This window comes from Leptonotus elevatus, chromosome 20 (assembly GCF_054856555.1).
Source record: "Leptonotus elevatus isolate MCC_2025b chromosome 20, RoL_Lele_1.0, whole genome shotgun sequence".
Taxonomy (NCBI): Eukaryota; Metazoa; Chordata; class Actinopteri; order Syngnathiformes; family Syngnathidae; genus Leptonotus; species Leptonotus elevatus.
Window position 1 is genome coordinate 9,263,265 of NC_141258.1, and position 26,311 is coordinate 9,289,575.

Consider the following 26,311-nt stretch of genomic DNA (forward strand, 5'->3'; position numbering starts at 1 on the left):
ATTGTGACTTTCAATAATATCCAAACATTTTTTAGTAGTGTTTAGTTTCAGTTGAAATATTAAACAAAAAATTTGTTGGTGCAAATAACTACAAAGCGGACACATTAATTTTTTTCCATTTTTTTTTTCAAACAACTCACAAGTTTTTGAAGTTTTAAAAGTAGTCAAAACAAATTTTCAAAAAAAGAAAGCACAAATTAAAAGAAGCAAAACTCTTCATTTGTAATATTTTAAAATCGTTATGACATTAAAATGAAGATCCGTTTCGTAAAGAAAAGTGCACAATTAAAAATAAGCTGGTAATTATTTTTTAAACTGTGAAAAGTGTTATTTAAACAAAACTCAAAACAAGATTGCTTATTTTCTAAAACACAACACACACTAGCATATCATTTAAAGCTCAAATATACGTTTACAGTTGTTGTTTTTTTAATAAATTCAAAACCAATGCTGTCACGCCACAAATTTTCTATTATATTTTAAAAGTTTTTTTTTTTAATGAAATCAAAATGGCTTATTTTTTTTAAAACAAAAACACAAGTGTGTGAATTACTGGAAAGAAAACGTAAAAAAGAAAAAGAAAAAAAGAAAGTTCCAAGTTATTCCAGGAACAAGGTTCCCCAAATAAAAGCCTCTCCATGCTAAAATTCCGAGTTTGTGATTAATTTCATCTGCCACGGCGAGTGTTGCGGGTTCACGTTTCTGTGGCCCGGTGAGGGAATAATGGTATAATGCTCCCCCTACTCCCCTCCCCTCCCCATTCCCATTCCCATTAACTCTACTGTGTGTCTAATGGGGCTGTGCTTTACAGAAGGATTAGGGGCCATAATAAAAGGTTACCTGAGTGTCTCAGGAGGAATAATTCACCTTTTGCGCCGAGCTAACTGCCATTAGCGGGCCAAACCACCGAACTTTCACTCTCCGCAGTCGCCACACACACATAAGCAGTCTGGCTCCATGCGCACACACGGTCTCTCTCACACACACCTCCCTCTTTGTGCCTCCATGAGAGTGAACATTCTCTTTTTGCCATCACTCTTTCTCACCCTTCTGTTTACCTATTCATCCATTGTGGGATCGCATGGAGAAGGGGGCGGGGGCTATATCCAAGAGGGTCCCATCTATCCCGGGACGTTGCCAAGATTCCCCGGAATTTTGGACCGTGCCGCCAAGGACGGGCCGCTCGCCTCCCTCCGCCCCCTCCTCAGCCGCCTCCTCCTTTTTCATGCTGCCCATTTAGAAGAGGAGCAGCCTTGAATGGCAAAGAGGAATAAATAAGTGTTAAAACAAGCAGGGCTGCTCGGCGGGAGTTCATGTGCTGGAGTGCTCTCCTTTGATTGTGCCCCCACCGATCCCTCCCCCCACTTTAGATGGGAAGTGGTTGGCTTGGGGTCATGGGGAAGCATGTAGAGGCTTGCGGTTAAAGCCGGAAATTTTTACCCGGGTCGCTGTTTTGGTGTCAAACGGTTTTGGTGTTAAACGGCACCGACACGGAGTAAAGGGTATAAAGTTGACCGCCAATTTCGTCCACATCTTGGTAGAATTTGTCTGCGTATTTTACACAATGACACAGCTTCCCACCATTAGATAATTGCACAGTTGTCATGTCGGGCAATTGATTTCAACACTCTTTTAGGTGTTAACTTAGCCAAAGCAGGAAAGTTGGTAGCTTGACTTGCCGGCTTTTGTTTTTGGAGTTGGAAAATTGCTTTCAACAAAATAGGACGGCAACGCAAGGCGACAAGCAAGTGTTGGGTGTTAAACTTCACGCGCCCAGTTCAAGGCTTTACATGTCCCCTTTCACGCAGACGGCATCCCTTCGCTGTTACATCTGATACTACCTCGGAAACCGGAAACTGTGGAGGCTGACTTCATCTACCGTTACCTTTCACAGAGAACTGAGAAATAGCAAAAAAAAGCCGGGAAAAATATTGCTTTGACAAACACCGTGAAAGTTAGGGCTGTGCGATTACTTATTTCGCAAAGTGATTACCCCCCCCGATAAATTTTTAGCGGCTCTTGTAGTTCAACATGAGTCCCTGCTGACATGCACTGCTTCCACTAACAACATGGCTGAAAACAGAGTGGAGGTAGTTTACTGACTATACAACAAATAACGTGTGCAAATAACGTGCCCATTTTATACCTTATCTAAAAGTATATTGACATTTCACAAACTTTTGACCTGAGGTACATTCTTCCAAGCTGCAAATATAAGAGCAAATCTCGAATACTATTGCCATTTGCTATTTTGATAATGAAAGGGAACAATCACTAAAAATTTGAAATGGCGAAAAAAAAAAGAAGCTCTTTTAAGGACATATCACATGCGTGAAAGGGGCTAAATGCGAAAGAGGCAGCGCGGCAGCTGTATAAAAGGTCAAAGCAAACACTCGCCATTAGCTTCTCTCATCCTGTTATGTCGAAAGCAACAAAAGCCAAATTTTTGTTCCAACTTGCCGGGTTTGGCGGTGGAATTTGCGTGAAAGGGAATCATAAGAAGCCCAAACTGAGGATTTTAATCTGGACACTTACTTATCTCGCCCTGTTGAATGTTGTTGACTTTATTAACCGATTTTGGGATGCTGTCAATATCGCACGCTGGCTTCTGTGTGAAATGGATTGACAAGGAAATGCGTCAACGCGGTGAAATGTGAAACTTAACAAAGCCAACCATCAACAGCAACATTTCACGCCGTAAGAATGCCATGTTGACTAGAAAACAAGTCCGACATCTGACTGATCTTAATTTTAATCCTCACATCTAAAAGTTATGCCATCCCTCGTCTGCATGCTGGAGGCGCGCATCCATAGCAGGATCTTTGTTTATCGCCGGGGGCCAGGACGGGTCGCCAGCGCCAATCCTTCCCCGATGGGAACCCGCCGACCATATTTTAACGCCTCCTAAGCTCTTAATGGGACGTGGCAGCTCCAACAGGCCTCCTTCTCCGGCATCCCCTCTTCCCCCCCTCCCGGCCTCACACTTGTCCCGCTTGTGGGAATTTCCACCCGGCGCCCCCAAACAAACAAGCAATGATGCAAAACGCTGTCATTTGTCATAAAAATCGACTTTTTCCACTGCATGCCGCCTCACTGCTAGTTTTGCTCGCATGACACTTGGGGACCAGACATCCTCTCTTTTTTTTAGACCTAGAAACAAAAGTGCTGTGAACATGAAAAATGACCCATTATCTCAATCAGCTCATTGAAAAAGAATTGATAACTACCAATCACTGGTTGCATCCTCATTAAGTTGCAATTTTGTGTATAAATAATACAAATTAAATACTAAAAATAAAACAAATGTAAGTACATTTTTTAAATAATACTTTTTTAGAATGAAATTATATATAATAATTTCAAAATATTTCCTCCTATGCTGACTAATATTTTAAATTGCATTTTACAAAAAAAAAAAACTAACTCTGTTGTGTGACTTTAAATGTAATTTTAAATGTATCAAGTATTTCGATTTTTTCCCCCTTTCTTTTATCCATCCAACCATCCATTTCCTGAACCGCTTATTTCTCACAAGGGTCGCGGGGGTACTGGAGCCTATCCCAGCCGGCTTCAGGCACTAGGCAGGGTACACCCTAAACTGGTTGCCAGCCAATTGCAGGGCACACAGAGACAAACAGCCATTCACACTCACAATCACACCTATAATTTTAGAGTGTTCCCTTTCTTCTAAAATAACACAATTTGCCAGTATTTCAGGCAGTCCAACAGGACCATCAGACAATCTCCCTTTAATCATTTTAGCAAAAAGTAGACTGCCCAAGTCATTCCTCATACCTTAACTCAACAGAGTATGCATTTTACTTCCTGAAGAGGAGACTGAAAGGGAAACCTTCCAGACATAAACACGAACTGAACGTGTCTGCAGTAAAGGCCTGGAAAAGCATTTCAAATGAAGAATGCAACAGTTTATGGAAGTCAATGGGTTGCAGGCTTGGTGAAGTTATTGGAAGGAAGGGTTATGCCACCAAGTATTAAATATTATTCACTTTAAGTTAATTCAATCATGTCTGTTCCAAAACTTTTGCTCACTTGAAAAGTGGGTGGGTTCAAACAAAAGGTGCTCTCTTGTGAGTTAACACATCTAGATGGACAGTAAATAGAATGAAATAAAAGCTGTCATTCTGAATATATAGCGTACACTATATAGTTAGCCAAATGTACGACAACAGCTAACATTTTCTAGGTGGAAGTATTTGCAAGCCATTTCCACACGTGATCACGATTGGTCGCACGTGTTGGAAAAAAAAGAAACTCCTCCCTAATCTGCCTGCCACGGTTCATCCATCTTCTCCTCTGGTTGTGGTCCACCAACGGAGGAAATGTGCTGCTCTCATTAACATGCAAATCCTCATCTAAAGAGAACAGGATAATAATGGCGTCAAAAAAAAAGAAGAAAGAAAGCCCGTTTATCGAGGATGTTGCTACCATTAGCTCCTCGACTCACTTGGAAAGCAATCTCCCTCCAGTCCAACATTCACTTACTGTAACAATTACCAGCGCGCAGGTTGAGATTAATCGAATTACCGGGCGGCTTCCCTGCACTCGGACGCCGGTGAATCAATCACGGCGCCGAACGCCGCGCGGACCCTTCATCACCGTCCTCGTGAGACGCCCGGCCGAGCTGTCGTCCTCCATCTATCAATAAGGCGGTCCGGGGTGGCAAACTCATTTTCTAGCACGTTCGCTCGCTTTAATCAAACCGGCTGGCGTGCGCGGCGGAAGCTGTCAGCCATCTTTCCCGCAAACGACAAGACGGAAAGTAGAAAAGGCCAAGACTGCGGCAACCCCCAGATATAGCGAATGAGAGATTACGTTATTCATGGTAACTCCCACCTTGCACAATAGAAATGAACAAAAAGACTAGAAATAGTCCATAGTCAAAGATCACAACACGCTTGGTCAAGATCATGCTATGTAAATGTCAAAATCAATGTAATCTCTTGGCAATTATTAATGAGCCACCTTGCACATTAGAAATCAACAGAGTCACTACAAATTATCCACAATCACAAAGAAGTTCATGTCATGCCCAGTCACGCATCCAAAAAAGCAAGACAGCTGTTGTTTTTTTTATTTTATTTTTTTAAATACCATATGATCAACCAGTTATTAACAAGAAATGCCAGCTTGCACAATAGAAATTGAAATAACTACTAGAAATATTCATATACATAATAAAAAAGTGTATGGTACACACGCACGCAATGTGTGTCATTAATGCATCCACCACCATGAACAATAGAAATAAACATACTCCTCTCAGTAATTATTTAATGATAGCCGACTTGTACAATAGAAATCAACAAAACAAGAAATAATCCCCAGTCAAATCAGTCCACAGCACACGGTCATGTGCACAAAATCTACATATCATATATGATAATTTATGCAAATGCATTACAGCAGTTCATCACCTTGAACAGTAGAAATGAATGGAACAACTTGAAATAATCCAAACAAAAATGTCCATGTCACACTTTCATGCACACTGTAGTGTACATGCCATGATTAATTACGCAGTTGATAATCTTTCCAGTTATTCATGGTAACTGTCACCTTGCACAATAGAAATCAACAGAATGCCTTCAAATAATTCACCCACTCACAAAATATTCCATGGATGTGCATGGAATGTACGTGTCATATGATTACACAGTTGCAGTCATTCATGACACTCCCAAACTTTGCACAATTGAAATCAACATCTGTCATCTATTGACTTTAATTTTACATTGATTTTAGCTGAACCAATCCAAATGGTGCCAGTTTGTTCATCTTTATAGACGTTGACAGACTGATAGATACACACACAGTCAGGTTGGGCACGCAAACAGAGGTTTGCGCCTGAGGAGGTTCTTGCCGTCTGGCTTGTTCTCCGTCCGCGAGTCTGCCAGGGCGATTGGCGCCGAGCCGTGCTATCGCCACACATGCGGCTGCAGATAGCAAAACGTGGCGAGGGTGCCAGCGTCCGTGCCTTAGAGCGCAGTCGCTGTGGATGCTCCGAGAAAAACTTCCTTCAACAATCTTTCTGCCTGCCAGGAAAAAAAAAACGTCTTTTTTTTTTTTTTCAAAGCAAATGTTTAAGTTGGAAAGTGGAAGATGCATGGAGAGAGCTTCCTTCTTTTTGTCGCTCCACAAAAAATTGCTTTTTCTTAGTGTAAAGTGTAATTTTTTTTTATATAATAATATTTCACAATAAAAAAATATATATATATATTTGACGTCAACAATAAAAAGGATGAAAGGTTATAATTTTTTTTATATTCAAAAATATAAAATTTTAATGGAACTTACACATTTTATGTTTCAAAGTTTCAGCATTATTTAAAAACAAAAATAAAATATTGAATTGACAAGATGTTATGTCAAGACATCACACTATTTTAAAACGGTAAAAATAAACATTTTAATGTGAACACATGATTAAACATCCAAAATTCTAAATACAGTTAAAGAGCTATTTGCAATTTTAATTGTTTTTAAATACTGTAAATATATATCACACGACAGCCGTTTCAAAGATTGTTAAAAGAGTAAAACAAATTAAATGATTAAAGTGTTACAAGAGATCACACTGATACTTTTAAAAAAAAGGTTTTTAAAAAAAATAGCAAAGAAACTTCAAAACAACATTTACAATGTAAATAAAGTTTTTTAATTGTCAAAAATGTATTATAATAATAGTAATAATGCTGCTGCTACTAATAATAAAAAATTAAGTTAAAGGAGGGGAATGTGACAAGGCATTTTTATTGCCTTTTTATTTTTAACAAGTAAAAAATGTATATAATGGAATGGTAAAAGATATCACACTGATTCATTGTCATATTAAAAATACAATAAAAAAAAATGCACAATAGTTTTTCATGCATTAAAAAAAGTGGAATGTTACAAAGTTACAGTTTTCCATTTAAAACAACAGAAAAAAAGAAAGAAAACTACATTACACAAATAAGAATGATTTGCTTTGTATCTGATAACACAAATCTGATATATAGCCTGCTTTTAACTACAAACTTTAACTATATAGCGTAGCGCCAGCACTTTGTAAAGGTGGCTTTTTCTCCATCTTCGACGCTAAGAACGATCGAAGCAATTCCAGACTATCCTCGCGTATTTCTACACACTCGAGCGACAATAAAAAGTGACCTCCGAGCACTCCTTTGGAAATATGAATCCTAAAATAAAAGCTGGGTTAATATATGGGCTAATACCTCATAAAAGGCACAACAGCTGCTAAGCGGGCCGGAGATATGACGGAAGGGTGGGGATTCTTGGCGCTTGGGGGGGCAGGGGTGTCGCACAGGTTGCCGACTTGTGTACACACAAACCCCGAAAGTGAACAAACAACGAAATCCTTGAAACAATGTAACCCGAGGAGGAACACTTCAAAACCATCTGTCGGCGCTCCCAGGGTGGCACGTTCAGATGGCCCCCCCACCCCACCGCACCCCACCCGGAAGCTATCGATAGCGTAGCCGCTAGCTACAAGCTAGCTAGCTTGCTCGCAAGAGTTCGGCAATTACTGCTAGCCTAGCAAAGGAACCAAGTGACAATTACTAATACTTACAATATTAAGTTTAAATATAATATAATATAATTATATATATTATCAGTATCATCACAATGCTGCTAAAATAAATCAAGTATCAATAATAAATCAAGTATTTGCTAATGGGATTGTCAGGCCAAAATATTAGATACACTTATGCAGTTTAATAAGAGCCCAATAAATAAAGCCAATAATATCTATTACAAAAAGTATATTAAAAATTAAAATAAAGACACAATGTAGACAGATAATCAGAAAAAAATGAAGGAAAAAGTACAAAAGCTTTAAATATAAAATATAATATATTGATAAAATAAATATACAAAAAAGGATGAAAAATAAGCATACACAAAGGAAAATCTAAAATATTAGATAAAAAATGAAATTAAAAAAAGACTAAAAATGCTCAATTTAAGAAAAAAACAAAAGTCTAAAAATGGACACATATTGGATATAATTACAAAAGTATTATGAAAAAAATGTAACATGCATAAATATTAGGAAATGGTTTGTCGCTGACCATAAACCATGTCATCACTACAGTACACAAAAAAGCGTGTCCTCCTTTGTCACTACAATGTGCAAAAGGTACCAGATAGCTTCGGGCTAGCTTACGAGTGGCCCAACAACAGCTCTTATTTTAGCGATCAGTTTGTCAGGTGCTTGCGATCCAGGTGGAGCAACCCTGCACCTGCTACCTGTCCTCACCCCCCCCCCCCCCCCCCCCCAGGGCAGATTCCCCACATGCCTGAGGGCAGCTGCTGACAGGCACTACTTTGGAGAGCCCTGCTTGAGGCCTCACAGGTTCAGCTGCTAAGGCAATGGAAGGATGTCAGAGGGGGTGGCGGAGGTCAAGGAGTTGGCGAGCGAGAAGGGGGCGGCCCCTGGAGGTGAGCGTCCCACTTTTACAATCGCGACCCCTCGATAATCACTTTCACAATCCAAAGGCGGCTCAAGCGAGATCACGTTACATCCGCTGCATGTGCCCGCTACAAGCCAAACCGAGACAGACTTCCGTTCGACTCCACTTCCCCTGCTGTCTCCCTAAGATACCTCAAATAAATGAACCTAAAATGTCCGCTTCAAAGTAAAATGGCTGACTTTTTGGGGTGTTTTGGGCATGACTTTACACCCTAAAAACAAATTGGTCCAAAATTTCACCATTTTAGCTGATAGTTATGTGTCCGACAGATCCTTTGGTTAAAACAACCACTCTAGAATGGGAGGTGTTTTCAACCAACCCTGAAATGTTCGCTTCTAAGTCAAATGTCTACTTCATGATAGACAATTTCCCGCTGCTCAGTGAAATGGCATTAGGAGCTCAATTTTTTATTTTTAGGGTTGACATCATAAATTCACCTGCAAAAAGTCTAATAAAGGTGATTTATTTGTCCTCAGAATAATACCAACAAAAAAAAGTATTTCTTGTTAGCCTCACTTATTGTTTTTTGTCGTCTTTTGTCCAACATGCCAAGCTTTTGGCTGGGCAGGAATTCTTTGAACACCCACTGACTTATTGATCCTATTGTTTCCTGGTGTAAAGGTGTCGACCTCACACGCCCGGAAGACTTTTTTTTTTCTCCTTTTCGTTTTATGGGCCACTTTTATGTGGAAAGCGGACACCTCAAGAACGGGGGTTAAATCACCTTTACGGTCAAATCCATTTTTCCGACCCTCCCGTGTGTGCTACTCCTTCGCCACTCCCATCTTTTCCCTCCCATCTGCTGGCATCCTTTTGGCTTCGGAGCAACATTAAATCTTATCACTAGCTTCTAGATAAATGATCCAGCTGTGTCTTTGTCTTTGGACAGGGTGAAGCTGCATGTGGCATATTGCCCAAGGTTAGTCTTGTACATCCTGTTTGAAATGAATGAACTCGCTTGTTGATCCAAGTAAGTGTAAACAACAACTGTAAGCAATTGGTGATCAAGAGGTAGCTTAATGTGTTGTAACACTGTTTAGCATTACTGGATATCTACTCCACATTTGTTTTCTTCTAATTACTTGGGACACACTCAATTGTTTACAGCTACTTGGATCACAAACATACAATTGTTCTCAGATAGTTGGATGACAAACATGCACTTGTTTGCAGTTACTTGGATCACAAACATTTTTTTTTTTAACATCACAAACACATAATTGGATTGGCTTAACCATGCTATGCAAGATACATTTTCGGGGTATTTGTGAGTACACAAACTCCCGAGAATACACCTTGTACCGAGCCCGTTGATTTCCACCGATCCAAACCATTGGTGGTTCAGACCAATCACAGAGCGACATAGTGTTTGGGGGGCGGGATATGCAGCTGTGATGAAACCAAAAAGCGCAGACGCCGTGGGAAACAAACTAACCTAAAATGGACGCTGCAATTAAAGATGGTAAAGATGTTCGGCTCCCCCCAGTCCCCTTTGACGAGAACGAAGAAGACATTTTCATGGTCGTGATTGGTCAAAACAAATTTACATAAGATGCCACATTGTCCAATCAGCTTGCAGTATTGTACACAGAATGTCCCGCCTTTCCTGAGAAAATCACCGCGGAGCAGTCCCAGATTGATATTGTGGAGAACTCCCTTGAGTGAATCACAATATCAGTTTGGCTATTGCCAGGTTACGATTGGATGCCAAACATACTATTATTTATGGTTACTTGAATCGCCTGCATTATTTAGTATTCATTCACATGGATCATAAACCTAAAACTGTTTAAGATTACTTGGATCACAAACATACAATTGTTTCCATCTATTTTGTGCACAATAACCGGTACAGGGAATCCTCGAGTTCCAAACGAGTTCCATTCCTACGCTGGCAATGTAACCTAAATTTCCACGTAAGTTGGATTTCACCGTTAAAGTCAAAATTTACATCAAAATAATTTGTAAAAAAACAACTAAAATACATTAAAATAAAAAAAATGAAATGCTGTACTTACAATTACTGCTTAGAGATGGATGGAAAAGCCAAAGATACTCATGCACAAACAAGACAAGCGCTAGCACTAGCTAAGCAGAAACACTGGGGACAAAATGGCGGACAAGGGACAAAATACGAAACATAGGATGAGTGTGTTGTAACTCGAAGACTCCTTTTATCACAATCATAGTTTGGTTTACAGCTATTTAAATCCCCAACATACAATTGTACACATTTACCCTACAAAGATGCTATTGTTTACATTCACCTGGATTACAAACATACAATTGTTTATATTTACTTGGATCACACATATACTATTGTTTATCACAAACATACAATTGTTCACGTTTATATGGGCAGAGGTGGCAAATCCAGGTCCAGAAAGTATTAGTCTGCCACAGTTTGGCTTTAGCCCCGGGTGCGAGCTAGCTAGCTCTGTATCTAGCTCCCATGGTGCTCATTTACCGGCTAGTGAAATAGCTAACTAGCATCATGGGATAAAGCCAAACTGTGGCAGGGTTTTTACTTTCTGGACCTGGATTTGCCACCTTTATATATGGGTCACTAACATACAATTGTTTATGACTAATAAGATTACAAATTATGCCGTCCTGTGAATTAGTGACATTATACTTTAAACAAATATCATCTACACCGTACAACTTTTTGTGCAAAGGATGTTATTATGAGATTTATTATGGCACAGAAACAGAACTATTGTTCTGACTTAGTTTGGACCACATTGTGAACACTTGATAAGTCATTTCAACCTTCAGGCATGGGGTGGGCGTCTACCCAGCGATTTGCAACATTTTATTCGCCGTCATAACCCGATCATCAATAAGGAGGTGGATCAGCAGAATGGGTGAGAGTGGGATGTTCTCTGACAAGAAGCCTGCATGTTCTTTATCCACCAAGTACGGGCCCCCCGACCCATATCAATTATTAACCTGGCCAATTAGCAAGACTGCATTATTCACTGGGAAGCTGCGACAGCGTCCATTAACGGCGGTGCTCTCTTCCCGCGTGATAACACGATGTTCACAGCCCACGTGTTAAGTGGTTTGCATTTATTTCCCCTTGTGCTACGTCCACGTAGGCAAGGGGATTATTTTTGTATCCATTTTGAATTTTTTTTTTTTACGAAATTTAGTAGGCATGTCTATCGAGTAGATCCGCTAATAAGTTTTAAACCATGCATGAAAAGACACATAATATGGACCCACTGCCAGTTTATTTTGAAATAGCCATTTTATGTTTTTTGTTGTTGTTTTTTACCAAGAACTCCACAATTATTTGAAGAACAACCTATGACCTATGGAGACAGCACTGCCTATTTATTAGTTACTTCAGTTATTTCCAAGCAATGGCAGACAGTAAATCGCGAGGGATTTGAATTTTTGTCATAGCATATAGGGGAAGTATTGTAGTGTTTGACAACTTGGTAGAACCATGTAGAATTATTATTTTTTTTTACTCATTCACTTCCAGCCATTTTCACTGAAGCAACCCCCTTCGCTCCCAGCTGTTTTACTGAATTGTGACTCATTTTGCAAGGTCCACATAATATTCTGTTCTATTGCTGTAAAAACATGGAACCTACCAAAAGAAAGATTACAGTCTCTTATTTCATCAAGAAAAAAAAGTATATTTGTATCTGTTAACGTTTTGCAGCAATTAGCATTAGAATATAGCTAAGTTTCATCATTATTCCCAAACATGTTGAAAACACTGGCAAAAAGAGCTTGTTGCAACATGGCCCTGGCTGATCTTTTATACTTTGCTGCCACCTGCTGGCTGTTTTTTTGTTATAACTACCATTGCTTTAAGCGACCTCTTTAGGTCAGAAGCTGCATCAAAGCCTTCTGTATGCTCTTGCATAAAAATAAAAACATAAAAAATATATAAATACGTTTTTGGGAGTGCAGGACAAAGTATTAAAAAACGGTATTTATATGCTTTGGGGTTTGAATGAGTTAAAGAATTCATACCATAAAACAAATTTAATTTAACAATGTGAATTTTTTTAGGCATGTCCATCCTGATTAGACCCACAAAAAATCCATGCCCAAAAATACCTCGTTTTTCTTTGCTCCTTTTTATGCTCCATTTGACCCCGCCTGCTGGTAGAAATGTATACATGCAATAACTCCTCCGCTTTAATCAAGAATTGTTTTCCGGAGTTCTACATCAACATCCAGTCATCTTGTCACCACGATTTATGGACCCTCATATCACAGAAATCTCTTTTTCAGTCGTCCCCCTTTTCCGCGGCTTGCTGGACAGTTATTGGATAAGAGCCATTTATTATCATTTGCTTATCTGCGTAATTGATGCCCCAACCCCCATGAGCCCCTGCACGCCTGCCATCATGTCACTGTATAAACTCTCGGCAGAAGTTGGATGTTGTCAATGAAAGCAGCTCATGTCCAATATTCTAAGAAGGGGCTTTCGCCGAGCCATTCTTGTTTGAGAACATCGTCGCCTTTAGTAAGAGTCTCATTAAGTCTGTGGAGATGCAAGCGCATCGATTGTGCTCTTTTAGGATTCACCTGCGCCGTTGATTTATGGACCATCTGAGACAAGCCGCTGTAATTAGCCGCTGGAGTTGTCAAGCTAAATCCTCCCCCTTCCACCCCACCACCGCCGCCGCCGCCGCCGCCGCCACGCTTGACGACTGCGCCGGGTGAAACATTGCGTGAATGGCCCGCGCGGACCCTTCTTCTGACACACCATTTGTTACCGTCACACTATTTTCCACTCAGCAGCCCGGCGGCGCTAAATGTTATTTTGCACTTTTTCTGGCTTCTAATCGCTGTCGGCCTGAATCCAGCAGCAGCAGCAGCAGCAGTCGGGATCCTTCTTCACCCACTCCGCACCCACGAAAGGTTTTCACGCCAGCTTCTTCATGCATGCACAAAATGGCAAAATGTGCCTTGGAAAAAGCCGCCAGCGAATTTAATAATCAACTTTTAAGACAGCTGATGACCACGTTAAAGGGAACCAAAACATTTTCTTTACAATATGCTCTATCCCAGTAATCTAAACACAGCATTCTGATTAAGATCATGTTTGTGGAATATGAGTTAAGCAGCAAAATCCACAGATTTTTATCCATTTTGCTACTTGCTGTCGACTATAAATGACATCACAGTTGCTCAGGGCTCAGGTAATGACATCACAGCACAGCTGTAAGCGTCACATGACCAAAGGAAAAAAATGAGGCTTAATTGGCCGCTCTGAGCAACTGTGATGTCATTTTCAGTCGACAGCAAGTGTCAAAATGGCCGCCACATGAGATGGATAAAAAATAGTGGATTCTTGCTGCCTAACTCATATTCCACAAATGTAATATTAATCAGAATGCCGTGTTTAGAGTAGTTAGGCTCCGAAGAACATATTATTGTAAAGAACATTTTGGGCTTGACTTCCCTTTAAAAAAAAAAAAAATACGGTATACAACTAAAGTAAAATCAGTCATTTCGAGTTTGGATCCAGGACCAATTTAAATATGCATCATTTGTTTCTATGTAAAAAAAAAAAAGCTTTTCATTTAGCTATATCAAGTAAATTAACCCAGACGATGAGCAAAAAATTATTTGTGATGCTAATCAGAAACAAACTACTTAAAAATGCGTAAATAACAACAGCAGCAACAAATTTGTCGTAGGACTTCATTGTATCGATTGAATCAAGTGCTTTTTTTTTTTTTTAAGTGTATCACAAATTGAACTGCAACGAAACAGACATGTGCTAAAACCTTTAAGCATTCTTTTGTGAATGCCAAGGAGGGGGCCAGTTGGAAGGCAATAGCGGAGTCAACTGTGCTGACCGTTGCCAAAATCATAGCGCCTACTTATACGCCGCAAAGCACTGATTAATCAACATGTATATGCACTAGCTGTTATCAGTTCATCTTACTAATGTTGAACATTTGAAACTTATCAATGATCATTCACGTACGTTTTCTGCTATTTCTCTGGAAGTTGATGCAAGTTAATGCTGGAAAAAATAACAGTTTGAATGTATTATTTACGCAAAAGTGGAAAAAATTGATTATGAATCATTTATTTTTATTTTTTATTTATTTATCTCTAACGCACAGTTTGAATTTGCACAAAATGCTGTTTTTTAATTTTTTATATAGTTTTAAATGTGTTTGTGAGCACATCCATCATTATGCTAATGTATCTGACAGCGCTTCACATTAGCCTCAGCTGTCGGGAAAATGAGCGGCGTTAATGTACGTCTCGTTTGGCTTTGCTGCTTTTCTTCTAATCGTGTATCTTCTGAAGGATGACTGTTGTTGCGCTTTCCACATTCATTGTTCTAATTGCGGTGCGGACAGCAGAAGCGTTTATCCTCGCCCATATTCGTCATTCGAGCCCGGCAGAGTTTTGTCACGCTGCCGTGATCTCCCTTCGGAGTTCTATCTCAATGTTAATGTGCCTTTAGGACGATGGCGCCAAAGAGGAATATTGAAAAATATCCTTTTGATTGATACTGTCAATTATCCGGCCTGTGAACGCCTCATTTACCGTCTCCATGGCAACGCTGAGCATGCGAGTTAAAAATTGTTTTTATTGGCTTTAAGCCGTATCGATGAATTGTCTCCATTGGTTAGTTGTGCTTCATTCACCTTTCACTAAGCCCTGCCCCAGAAATGCAGACAAAGATATTACATCATTGACGTTAATTATATATATTTTTTTGCTTAAGTCTGTGGTTAGTGTAGCTTGTGGTTAGGAATTTGTTACTCTAAAATACAATGCAGTACATTTTTCAGTGGGTTCCTGAGAAAATTAACTTGAACGCAACGGTGAGTTGTTTCTAATATTTATCTTATAGCAACATGAGAGGGTTAGTACGCCTCACGGGGAGGTGGACCTGCGCTACACTGCATCCTTTGTCCTCAGGCCCCCGTCATGCTATTTTATTCCTAACGCCATCCGTCTCCACGCAGCCAGGCCCGACAGGCTAAAACATTAGCACGTTGTCAGCGGCAGTTCACACACACCACCGTCCTCTGTTACACTTCATATTCAGCCTCGGGGATGGAGTTACCTTGCTACAGTCTGGGGAGGAAGAAGAAGAAGGCCCCCCTGCTTTCTCACAATGTGGGCAGAAGGGGGGGTTAATTGGGGGGGGGGGGGGGGGGGCCTATCAAGCCGCCGGCGACCGCTGGCTCCAGTTTGGCCTGGAACATTTTTCACCTTTTTCTCACCGCAAAGTCGTGTCATGTGACCTCAAACACTTCCCGACTGTTACAGTAAAGCGTCACCAGGGACTGTACGGTATATCATCGTAAGTGCTGCTGTTTTGGTTAGCAACATGCAGCTGAAATTACCGCTTGAAAACAAATGTCATTATATAATAGGAAAAAATAATAATGATCTTACAAAAAGATTTTTAGGGCAAAAAGTGCAATTTTACACCAAAGTCACAACCTCAAAGGAATTAAAGAGATAATGTTACAAGGAAAAAGTGATTTAAGTGTGAAGGAATAAGTAAAATAATTCTGATTAGCGATAGGCCGATATTTTTTTCAATGTATCGAAGTAGGCCGATAACTCATACTTAGAGACGATTTTCAGGAAAAGGGAAAATATTAACATCAATTAATTAATATTCGTTTTTGAATTGCCTTTAAGATTATTGAACAACTTTTCGTATCTACAAAAGTTTTTTTCTTTTTAATTTTATTATTATTTTTTATCTTTCACAATAGACATATTTCCTTTAAAATTCTAACAAAAAGTTTAGGGCGCTCCCAGGGTAATCAGCATGTCTTAAAAAAAAAGTTAAATGAAAATGTAAACAAATAGCTAGTTTTCTGCAGTAAATAAAATTTAGTTTTAAATTAACAAAAGTGCAGTGATTTTGAAAATGAACTGAAAATTGAAATAAATATTTAACAGAAATTAACAGTTTGAAATTGAGCTCTTATCGGAATCAGAATTTATTTGTATTTTTTTTTTAAATACAATTGCTTATATTTGTCAAAAAGCCAAATATCGGCGGCAATAATTGGCAAAGCCACTAATCGTATCCCTAATTGTGACCTTATGAGAGAAAAAAAATCTTAATTCAAAGCCTTAAGTCAGGATTTTATTAAAATAAAGTTGCATTACGTTAAAGTAGAATTTTTAAAAAGTCAATCTCAAAAAGTAAAGTTGTAAATTCATGGGAAAAATGTCAAGAGGTTTCCAGTATTCTGTTGAGTTGTGCTAAGTGGAGAGCATCCGTAGTTGCTAATCCCGTCTGTGGCGCTTTCGCTGTGGCTTGGCACGAGGATGCGGGAAGCGACGGACGCTGCCAGGCGCTTTGTGTTTCCGAGCCTGGGAGAAATGGGACGAGGAATGGCGGAACACACGGAAAAGAAGAGCCGGCATAATCGCTTTGACGCTCTCCCGTGTCACGCCGGACTCTCACGCCCGCCTCGACTTTCGTTGCTTTGGACAGAAACCGGAGCTGGGTGCTTTGCACCGGCGGGTTTTAGCTATCTCGTAAACTTGTTGCTCCTCAGCTAGCAAAGCGCACGCCTCCGTTTTAAAACTTTTACTGTCAGATATTTGGCTTTCCTTGCACTTCGACTCTCCGCTTTCATACGCAGATGAGGTTTCACTGCTTCACACCCTTGGCGGCCCACGGGTAATGACACACAGAACTGTAAAAAACTAGAAGAAAAAAAAAACGGAATGTAATGTGGTACATGGGAAGGGCAATGTGAAACACCACCTCAAATAATTCTTTCAACTATAATCGTAAAATGATAACGCAAGACTCCACTTCAATATATATCGACGAGACTGTTTACGTTCCTTAGTAGGTGCTGCTGTTTTGGTTAGCGAACGTTAACATTTAAATGCAGAAGCTAGCTCTTTGTGACTGTGAACTGGCCTAATTACTACTCAAAATGTCACGCCGTATACAGTATTAACCCCCCCCAAAAAAATTATGGTAGTAACATTGCTCGTCAACCTTCATTCCTTCCATCCCTTCAAAAAAAGGGTTTATAAAATGGTTCTTAATAAACAAACTTAGATGAAAGAATAGCTTCTTTGATGGTGGCATATGTCGAAAACTATCAAATGACTTGTGATAGTAAGAACTTTTGTGTACATAGAGCATATACTGGATACTGTAATTAAAATAAAAATCATGTAAAAAAAAAAAAGTCTTTCTTTTGAAAATTTCAGCTCACAGATAGACACAGAGAAGCACATAGCTTTGGTGTTAGAGTTACATTCCGAGTCGACAGACGGCAGAAACATCTTGATTTGTTTTGACAGTCACTAACACTTTGAAAGGCCCCCTGACACCAGTGTGAGCAGTCAAGTCGTGCCTCTCAAGTTGTTCCGTCGCGTGTCAAAACTTCAGCAGTGTGTGCCCAGCTTCGTTCGTTTTCAATCCAATTTTTCCCCAAATACAAAGAAGAGTAACATTTCTGACCACAAACATGGCGACCCTCTTTTTTTTAGTCCATTGTTCATCTGTCTGGTCCTCTAATTCAAGTCTTTTCCAACTGAGACAATTCATATTAGCCTAAACCTCTGAAAGGGTAAGAAATGAAAAACATAAGTGCGGCAAAGGATTTCTAGCTAAAGCAATAAGGAATAAGAAAGAAAGAATAACGGAATGGGATTGTCTTTTTGCCAGTGAAACACTTTTTGTGGCTTATGGCTCAGTTATCGCACTCGAGCGCTAACGTTTGAGCTTCGCTCACCAACGGGCTCATTTTGGAGCATGTCGTCATGGTAACCATCCCAAAGACAAAAGCCGATGGGCTAATTATCACAGAGCGAGTGTACCACCCCAACTCCAAAGCTCTATTGTGCACTCCATCATTTTTACTTGATGTATTCAAATCAGGCTTATGGGGAGCATTTGAACACTCTCAGATTAACTCGGCACTAAAGAGAAAAGTATTGGGTGGCTGGGGGTTGGTGGTAGTGGCGGCCACATTAACGACGCCACATTGACCATGTAAGCCAACATTCCGGGGAGCACAATACGTTAAAAATAAGCTTTGCTATTAAACGTTAAGGTATCTTATCTTTCCTCGAGCCGCTTAAGCCCGCTAAAAGCTGACTTGGCAAAGAGAGGAAGTGTCAGTGAAGCTAATCCTGCTCGAGTGTCATCGCCGCAAAGTGGGTCAGGCAAGTATGAAAAAGTAATGCAAAGGCTCGGAATATGCCGTCGTTGCGGGCAGCGAGAGTGCATGGTGTGCTTAGGAACACAGAGCTCCGGTTAAAGTGCTAATTCTTCAAGTCACAAACAAGCTACGAGTCATTCTAATAGCGAACTTAAAAGACAACTTTGGAAACTTCGATTGCGAGAAGACGACCGAAAACACTGTTGGCCATTCTTTCGTTCTGTTAAGTTGCCCACTGTTGGTTTGGAGCTTGTGCTAGTTAGCAACAAGGCTAAAAAAAAAAAAAAACGATTATATGATCTCATTGTTGCACTCATTAGTGACTACGTGTTCATTTATTTTTACGTCAGAGAACCAATATCATCACAACAACCATGAATATGAGTTGTAAACTGTTCCCTAATAAATAATTATTGTGTACACAGATGTAGATATAAGCAGCAGCATTGTATGCAGCAAAACACCACTGTGTATTTATCAATACGTAATATATGCAGCATTGCCAAATTGGCGACTTTCTCGCTAAATCTGGCAACTTTCCAAAGCCTCTTGGCTGACTTTTTGGGGGGTTAAAAGCGACTAGCGACAAATCTAGCGACCTTTTCTGGTGTTCTGGAGACTCTGACGTGACACATAATTTCAGGAGTTTATTTAATTCAATTTTTGCCTCTCCCACGACGTTATTCCTCTCTCCTCCAGCGTCCATTACAATTACATGCAAACTAACCAATTATGTATATTAGGCAATGACATCTTTTAGTGACTTTTAGGACAGCCAATAGCTACTTTCTTTACTGGGGAGATGGCAACAATGAATATATGTAAACAGAATATTAACCTATTCTAAGGTGACCACATTTTCAAAAAAAAGAGGACACTTAGTATGCCTAAAGCCAGTATCCTACTGTGGGGCAAACGTGGCATGAGGCTTTATCAGCATGTTGGCTTCTCACATGCTGGTTCATCTAGCCCCCATCCTGGCTCTAAAATAGCACCCTTCTAAGTTGAATTATGACATATCTATGCGTCTTTATCCTTCCTCACCTCACCCTCAGCCATCTTCCTCACGCCGCACCTCACTGATACGCCGCCCAGCTGAATAATTCACAGAGCATGTTGCCGTAAAGATAAAGCTTTTTTCTTTTCTTTCTTTTTTTTTTACCCTCCTCCCTTACGCAATAAACTGGGGACGGACTGGCACAGCACAGCGTGGCGGGAAGAAAAAAAAAGAAGACAGATCCTGTTGTATAAATAAATTTATAAGGACGCACCGGCAAAAGCTAACTCTATAAAAATTTTACTCTGCTGGATGGCGGCAGCTCGTTCAGTATGGGAAGAAAAATGAGGATAAGCTAGAGGGCAAGGTGAGTACTGTATTTATTTTTACAAGATGGTTTCTACTGTGAGAGTGTGTGACACAATATTCGTTCTCATAGTCCATTTATAATCCATATCTCACAAATAGCACGTCTGATGATTATTATTTTTTTCCCTTCCCGCATGATTTACGGGGCCTCTAATATTTGAGGGTGAGATGGAAGTTTTCCAAGTGGCGCCCCCAGATGAGATGAATTGCTGTGGCGAGAAGCCAGAAGGACAAAACCGGCTTTTTGTATGGATTTTTTTTTTCTGGGACAGAGAAAAACGTCATTCTAAAAATGAATATTTGCATAAAGATGCCACTGGACACATTCGGCAAACCCTCGACGAGAACTGTACCAAAGTAGATAAGCATATCACGGAACACATTCATGTTATGGCAGTTTTACAAAGTATAGTAACAGGCAGACATTCCCATTCATTCAAGCCATGTGTAACTCTTTGTCAAAATTTCTGATTAAAAAGCAAAATCGACACATTAACGTATTAAAACATAAGGGAAAAAAATAATGGCATTTAAATATTTCAAAGAAATTGTCAAAAAGTCAGCTGATTTTTACCAATTTTTATCTTAGCTGTAAAGTCAGTAGATAAGCAGGATAGCAGAATAACCTTTCAAGCAAATAGATACAGGGATGGATGGTTTCTTTAAAGTTGAAAACCACCACATTGGCACACAAAAGCAAAACTCTCCAGAAGTGGGGTGGCGCATGGGAACCGTACGGGGGTAGGAAGCAATTTGGAGAGACGAGACAATTACAAGATAAGAGCCATCATCTAGTCGTGGAAAAAAACATGTGGCGACGCCGTCTTGGATTCATCCGCAAGGGAAATGACAAGCTTTTTTTCCCCCCCTTTTTTTTTTTTGATAAAAGAGCAAACAGAGATAACACATGTCACTCGGGCGGAAAAATTAGTCAAAGAAAAAGTCAGTTTTAGAATAACAGGAAGTTGATAGTGAGATTGTGGATGGATTGTGTGGGACACATTTGAACTGATGTCGAAAATACTTCAGGAGAAGTATGACGAATACGCTTTAACGTCTTTTTGAAAACGCTGCCTGTTCTTTCAAGGTTTATTTGAATGAGTTTGAAAATTTGCAGTTTAGGGATAAAGTGGCGAACTATCAACTGCTCGACGACACTGAAACGTACACAGTTTGATTGAAATAAATGGACAGCGAATGTGTCATAAATCCATTTTAATGTGTTGTGGTGACAGATAACATATGTTGAAGCAGAAAAACAGGCGCTACCTCAGTGTCGTTGCTATGCTATATAGTTGCCTGGGGGCTGACAATGTATATTTCCTATTGAGTTAGTTCTGTGTTCATATTTGATGATTATGATGAATGGTGTCCAGATGTTTGCTGATACTGCTATAAATAAAGAACTTTTAAATGCTAGGAAAGGTAGCATAAACATCATTCATATTAATATATAAGTCATATTATAATATAACATAATGAAGATTGGGAATAATTGTGGAACAAAATTGTCTTCACCGAGCAAATAGAAATTTGGCAGGTGTGTCTATCAGGAGTAGACTCACTCAAAACTGTCTCAGAAAACATAGAAGTCTGACATTTTGTTTTAAAACCACTTTCACTTAGCAACATAAAATTTGGTGGTCTATTATGTCTGGAAACTAAGAGAGGAAGAGGATTAGGGCCAGTGTAGAGGAAAAAAAAGGTTGGCAGGATTCTGACTTTATTCGCAGAACTCTGACTTTAAAGTCAGCATTCTCACTTTAAAATCAGAATTCTGAGAATAAAGTGAGAATAAATTCTGAGAATAAAGTCAGAATTGTGACTTTATTAGTGCTACTATTATTCTCACTTTAAAGTCAGAATTTTGAGATTAAAGTCAGAATGACTTTAAAGTGAGAATTCAGAGAATAAAGTCAGACTTCTCACTTTAAAATTGAGAATAGTCACAATTATTAATTTAAAGTGAGAATTCTGACTTTAAAGTGAGAATTCTGAGAATAAAGTGACAATCCTGCCAAACTTTTTTTCCCCAAATTATTTTCCGTAGGGTAACACACAAAGTTTGTCATTTTAGTTTCAAGCGGATATTTAGGGAAAGGTAGTAGATTGCGATTTTTAGATCAACTGCGCTAGAGTTTGTAAGCATACCAAGATCACCTCTTGCACAGAGTCTCGCACCACAGTTCACCTGCCATGTTCACAAAAATGAACCAGTCTAAATTAAAACATATTTGGCGAATGACGATTATTTTTGCCACACTGTTATGCAAGGCAGGTAAAAGCTTGAGTGTTTAAAGCCGGGAGTGGTGGGCTTCCCCTTCACCGCACGGCATCCATTACTCTAAATCACAGCCGCGACCTCCTCAGCTCGCATCCACTGACCTGGAAAATATGCGGCGGGGTCCAAGCCTCGGCGAGCTGGCCTTTGCTTGGCCGGCAAACAGCAGAAATATTGAGCCAATTACAAGATGATTATCTGCTGGCAGTGGCTGGGGAGCGCGCTGCGGGTGTGAGTGTATTTATGCCTGCCTGGCAGCAGGAACAGGGAAAATGAATCAAAAGGCCTGCCATGCGAAGGAGAAGCACTTTTGCCTCCTTACCGCCACTTGTCCATTGACAAGACGCTGGCTCCCATCCAAAGGCTTTCGTTTCCTGGAAGGAAAACACCAGGAGGCGGCTGCCGTATTGTCCGCAAGACCTGGTGGTGCATGTAGGCGTTGATTTTGCGGCTTTCATATGACAGGCAGACATGAGTCACGTTCATTTACAAGCGATGCATCAGACCGCTTCTTTCATCCTACAAAGGCAGCATTGAGAGATGCACCACGCTTGAGCGTGTACGCTGGATTTGGCCTCTGAAAAAGCAAGGGCATGCCTTCGAACCAGCGAGTCCTGGCGTCCTATTCGTTCTTTTCCATCTGTGACGTCAAAAGTCCTGACAGGTTCACAAGACGGTCCTGCGCCGGCGTCCAAATTCCTCCAAAAGTCGGCTTGTTCTCACAGTTTTTCTTCTTCCTCTCCCAAAGAAAAAGCGAACCAGCAAGATGTAAGTTTGATTTAAAGCGGTCGGATGAAGACATCAAAGTCAAACGTGGAGGTGCAGTAAAACACTTCCTTACATCGCTGACTGCCGATAAAAACTCTCCGTGAGGTAAAGAACTGAACTGCAAACAAATTGCAAGGAGATGACTATTAAGATTCTTTCAGACTGTCCATCTAAGCAGGGTTTTTTTCCCTATCTTGTGTGTTAGGTACCGATGCAGAATGGTAGGGCTTCTTGATGACAATAATAATAATAAATCTGATTAAATCATAAGATATAGATATATTCCAAGTGAGCATCCATCAATGCTCCGTCAATCATCATCCCGTCAGCAAAATAGGACGTCCGGCAATGACAGATTGACGAATTTATTGACGGATTCACGATTACATTGACGGATGACAAAACCCTTCCAGCAATGCTTAGTTCGTCAATTTTTCAAAGTTTCCTGTCAATCGTCAACAAAATGGGCGTCCGTCATTAATGGCACTTCCATAAATATTGGCGAAATGCCCACCTCTGGTTACCCCTCTGATGCACCAATTAGCGAAGAAGACAGTGTAAAAGGGACTTTGGATTTGATAGGTGGGCTGTTCCATTCAAGCCACAGGGACTCAAGTTGTTCAAAATGGAAAATATATTTTACACATTACACATCGGCAATGGCAGTTGAAGATGACTCTGCAAATTTGCCGGCTTGAGAGGGGACAACAGAAAGTCGTAACAGACTCACTGTTCACAGCGTCGTGCTGAATTTGACCTCTGAATCAGCGTCTTTGTCTCTCCGGGAAAATAGTCGCATCAGAGCCACAATGGCAGAACAGGGATTTATTTGGTAGACAGAAATCCCTCAAGAGGGACACTGCCACATCCGGCGTGCACGATTATCATTGCATGATCATCCTTGTGGCCAGGGAATCTAGGGTGTTAATGACTGGTGGCAAGTCGTCAAATTTAGGGTTAAATTCAGGGTTGAATCCAACACTCCAACCCCCATCTGGACCTTATTGTGCCGTGAAAGATCATCAGGAGTGCTCCGTGAAATTATCAAATTTCTTTGTTCATCCATCTTTGCACGCAACATACTGTATAGTGAGAGAACGGAGCAAAGCCGGTTAGATAAGAGGATAGCGGGAAGCCTTGCCTTGAGTTAGTAGGATTTAACAAGTTTAACACTGAGATTCAATGACCACGACCCTGTTCTAGATGCTGATGTTTAAGCTTTGATGAATTCTGTCTGAAAAATCACAGGTGAATAAGTTGCGCTTTTGCAGTTCCGCGTCCGTGCCAGGAAGGCTTTGGAGGATGTATCCATTTCCCATGACTGCACATCTGAAATGCTTCTTGCAATAACTATAAAATTTACATTGCCCCAAATGCGCGTGATGACTCGCTCACTTGTTTGGCTTCCTGTCACACACCACACGCCGCCATCCACCTCACTGACCCTGAAACTGCCCTGCCCCCATGAGCGGCCCTTAGCGCCCCTGGTGCCTTTGCTACATTGACCACAGAACAAGCGTGACGCTCACCATCAAATATGGATGCCGCCTTTAGCGCAGCCTCATCTCTTTTTCATACGCCCAATAATGTTCTCGTGTGAGGTTGCCGTAAGGGCGCTTTTCCTCGAGCTGGAATTAGCGCGCGATTTGTCAGTGCCAACATCAAGTTGCTGTGAGTTTTTTGGACATTAGCGACTCATGTTGTACGTGTTTGAGGTCCATGATCAACACCTGAAGGGCTTACTGTATTGTTTTTTTGTTTATTACGGTCTAAAGCAGTTTAGATCAGTAAATTCTGACCACAATTTTTTGTTTTACCAAGATTCCGATTCTATCAGTAAATCCTGACTTAACTTTTGGGTCACCGCAGGTTGGATCAGTCAATCCCGACCCTTCATTTTCAGTTCACTGTGATTCGAATAGGATGTCCCTGATCCTTAATTTTCTGTTAAGATCAGTGAATTCTGATCAGGCTTATTTGTTCCTTCTGAAATTGCGAAAATTCCGTTCCCCATCCGAACTCATGGCGTTCTCTCCTGTACACTATGAGAAAGACCCATTCCACACTGGCCATTCAATGGGCAAGCCAATCATATCGTGGAATTGCAACTGGTATCCCACCGACAAACTGTCCAAGAATCTGGCTATTCAGAGACTTAACAGAACCCTACTGTAAGGTACTTTTGGAGAGCTAGCTAACAGCAAGAAGTTTCAGAGTTGAGTTTGGCTGGGTTCTTAGCGGGACGTTCGACCAGGCCACTTTGTCAGCTTGAGTCTTCGCCTGCTGAGGCTGATGAATAATTGACATCTGCATTCTGTACTTCAGTGAATTTTAAAACTGCATTCTGCAGAGGTTCTAAATGGCAGAGAGAGACGGTGTTAATCATTCATGGCTTGCTTTTTACCTGCATTGCTTCGGGTCGCCGGATGAGAAGTGCAGAAAGAGGCGTTGGGACGTTTGGCCAAGAAAATGTCTTCGCGTAGCTTTGTCGGCGTAAATATTTGAGTCTGGATTTATGAAGCGGCTTTCATCAGCGAGGTTTCATTTCAGGGAGGTTTGGAATCAACGGTTGGACAAGTGGAACTGTTTAGCTCCTGGATTCTAGCGGACTGCCCCCGCCCGCCACCTTATTTCAAATAAACCTGATGATGAAGCACAAGAAGTGAGAAAAACACGTGTGGGGCTGATGTTGTTCATCTTTGGTTTAAACAGGTGATCAATTATGCTGAGAGGCCCTTTAGACTATCAATATTTCATAAGTGGGTTTCACATTGGATGATAGCGAAAGTATCCTCTTTCAAAAGTCCCCCTGAGAGCAGCCAGCTTGCTTTCTTAAACCCCCTACAGCTACATGGCGGTGGAATCCTGAAGGTGTTCACCACAAAAATGTCCCAACATCCCGGGACACGCCGACACTGCAAGAATCAATATTTGCTCACACTACTCCCTCTCAGCTGACACCTGATCAAGATCAAATAAATAAACGTGGTCCCGTGTTATTCTCGACTGATTGAGGCCGCAGCAGCCCCTGTCATATTTCCGATGTCTGTGTGAAAGGAAGCATCTATCCATTTTATACCTGGGTCAATCTCAGCACTGATGTACTACTTTCCTATTTAGACAGGACTTTGGCAGCATCTTGTGGCTTCTGATGAGTGTTTCAGAAAGAGCATAAGGCACTGTTTTTCTGTAAATTGTTGGGGCTAAGTTCTACAAGTTAAAATTTTGTTGTAGGGTTAATGAT

General features: G+C 40.5%; 1 protein-coding gene and 1 long non-coding RNA gene across 2 annotated transcripts in view; one reads left to right on the forward strand and one right to left on the reverse strand.

Moving 5' to 3' along the window:
* The window catches only part of LOC147156937 (heparan sulfate glucosamine 3-O-sulfotransferase 3A1-like), a 29,820-nt gene that overhangs the window by 1,202 nt on the left and 2,307 nt on the right, over nucleotides 1–26,311 (forward strand). The window lies entirely within an intron of this gene.
* Nucleotides 5,155–26,311, reverse strand: part of LOC147156938 (uncharacterized) — a 58,003-nt gene continuing 36,846 nt past the window's right edge. Inside the window, exon 6 of the long non-coding RNA XR_015091815.1 lies at nucleotides 5,155–6,049. This is a non-coding gene — a long non-coding RNA (uncharacterized LOC147156938). The remainder of the gene's footprint in view (nucleotides 6,050–26,311) is intronic.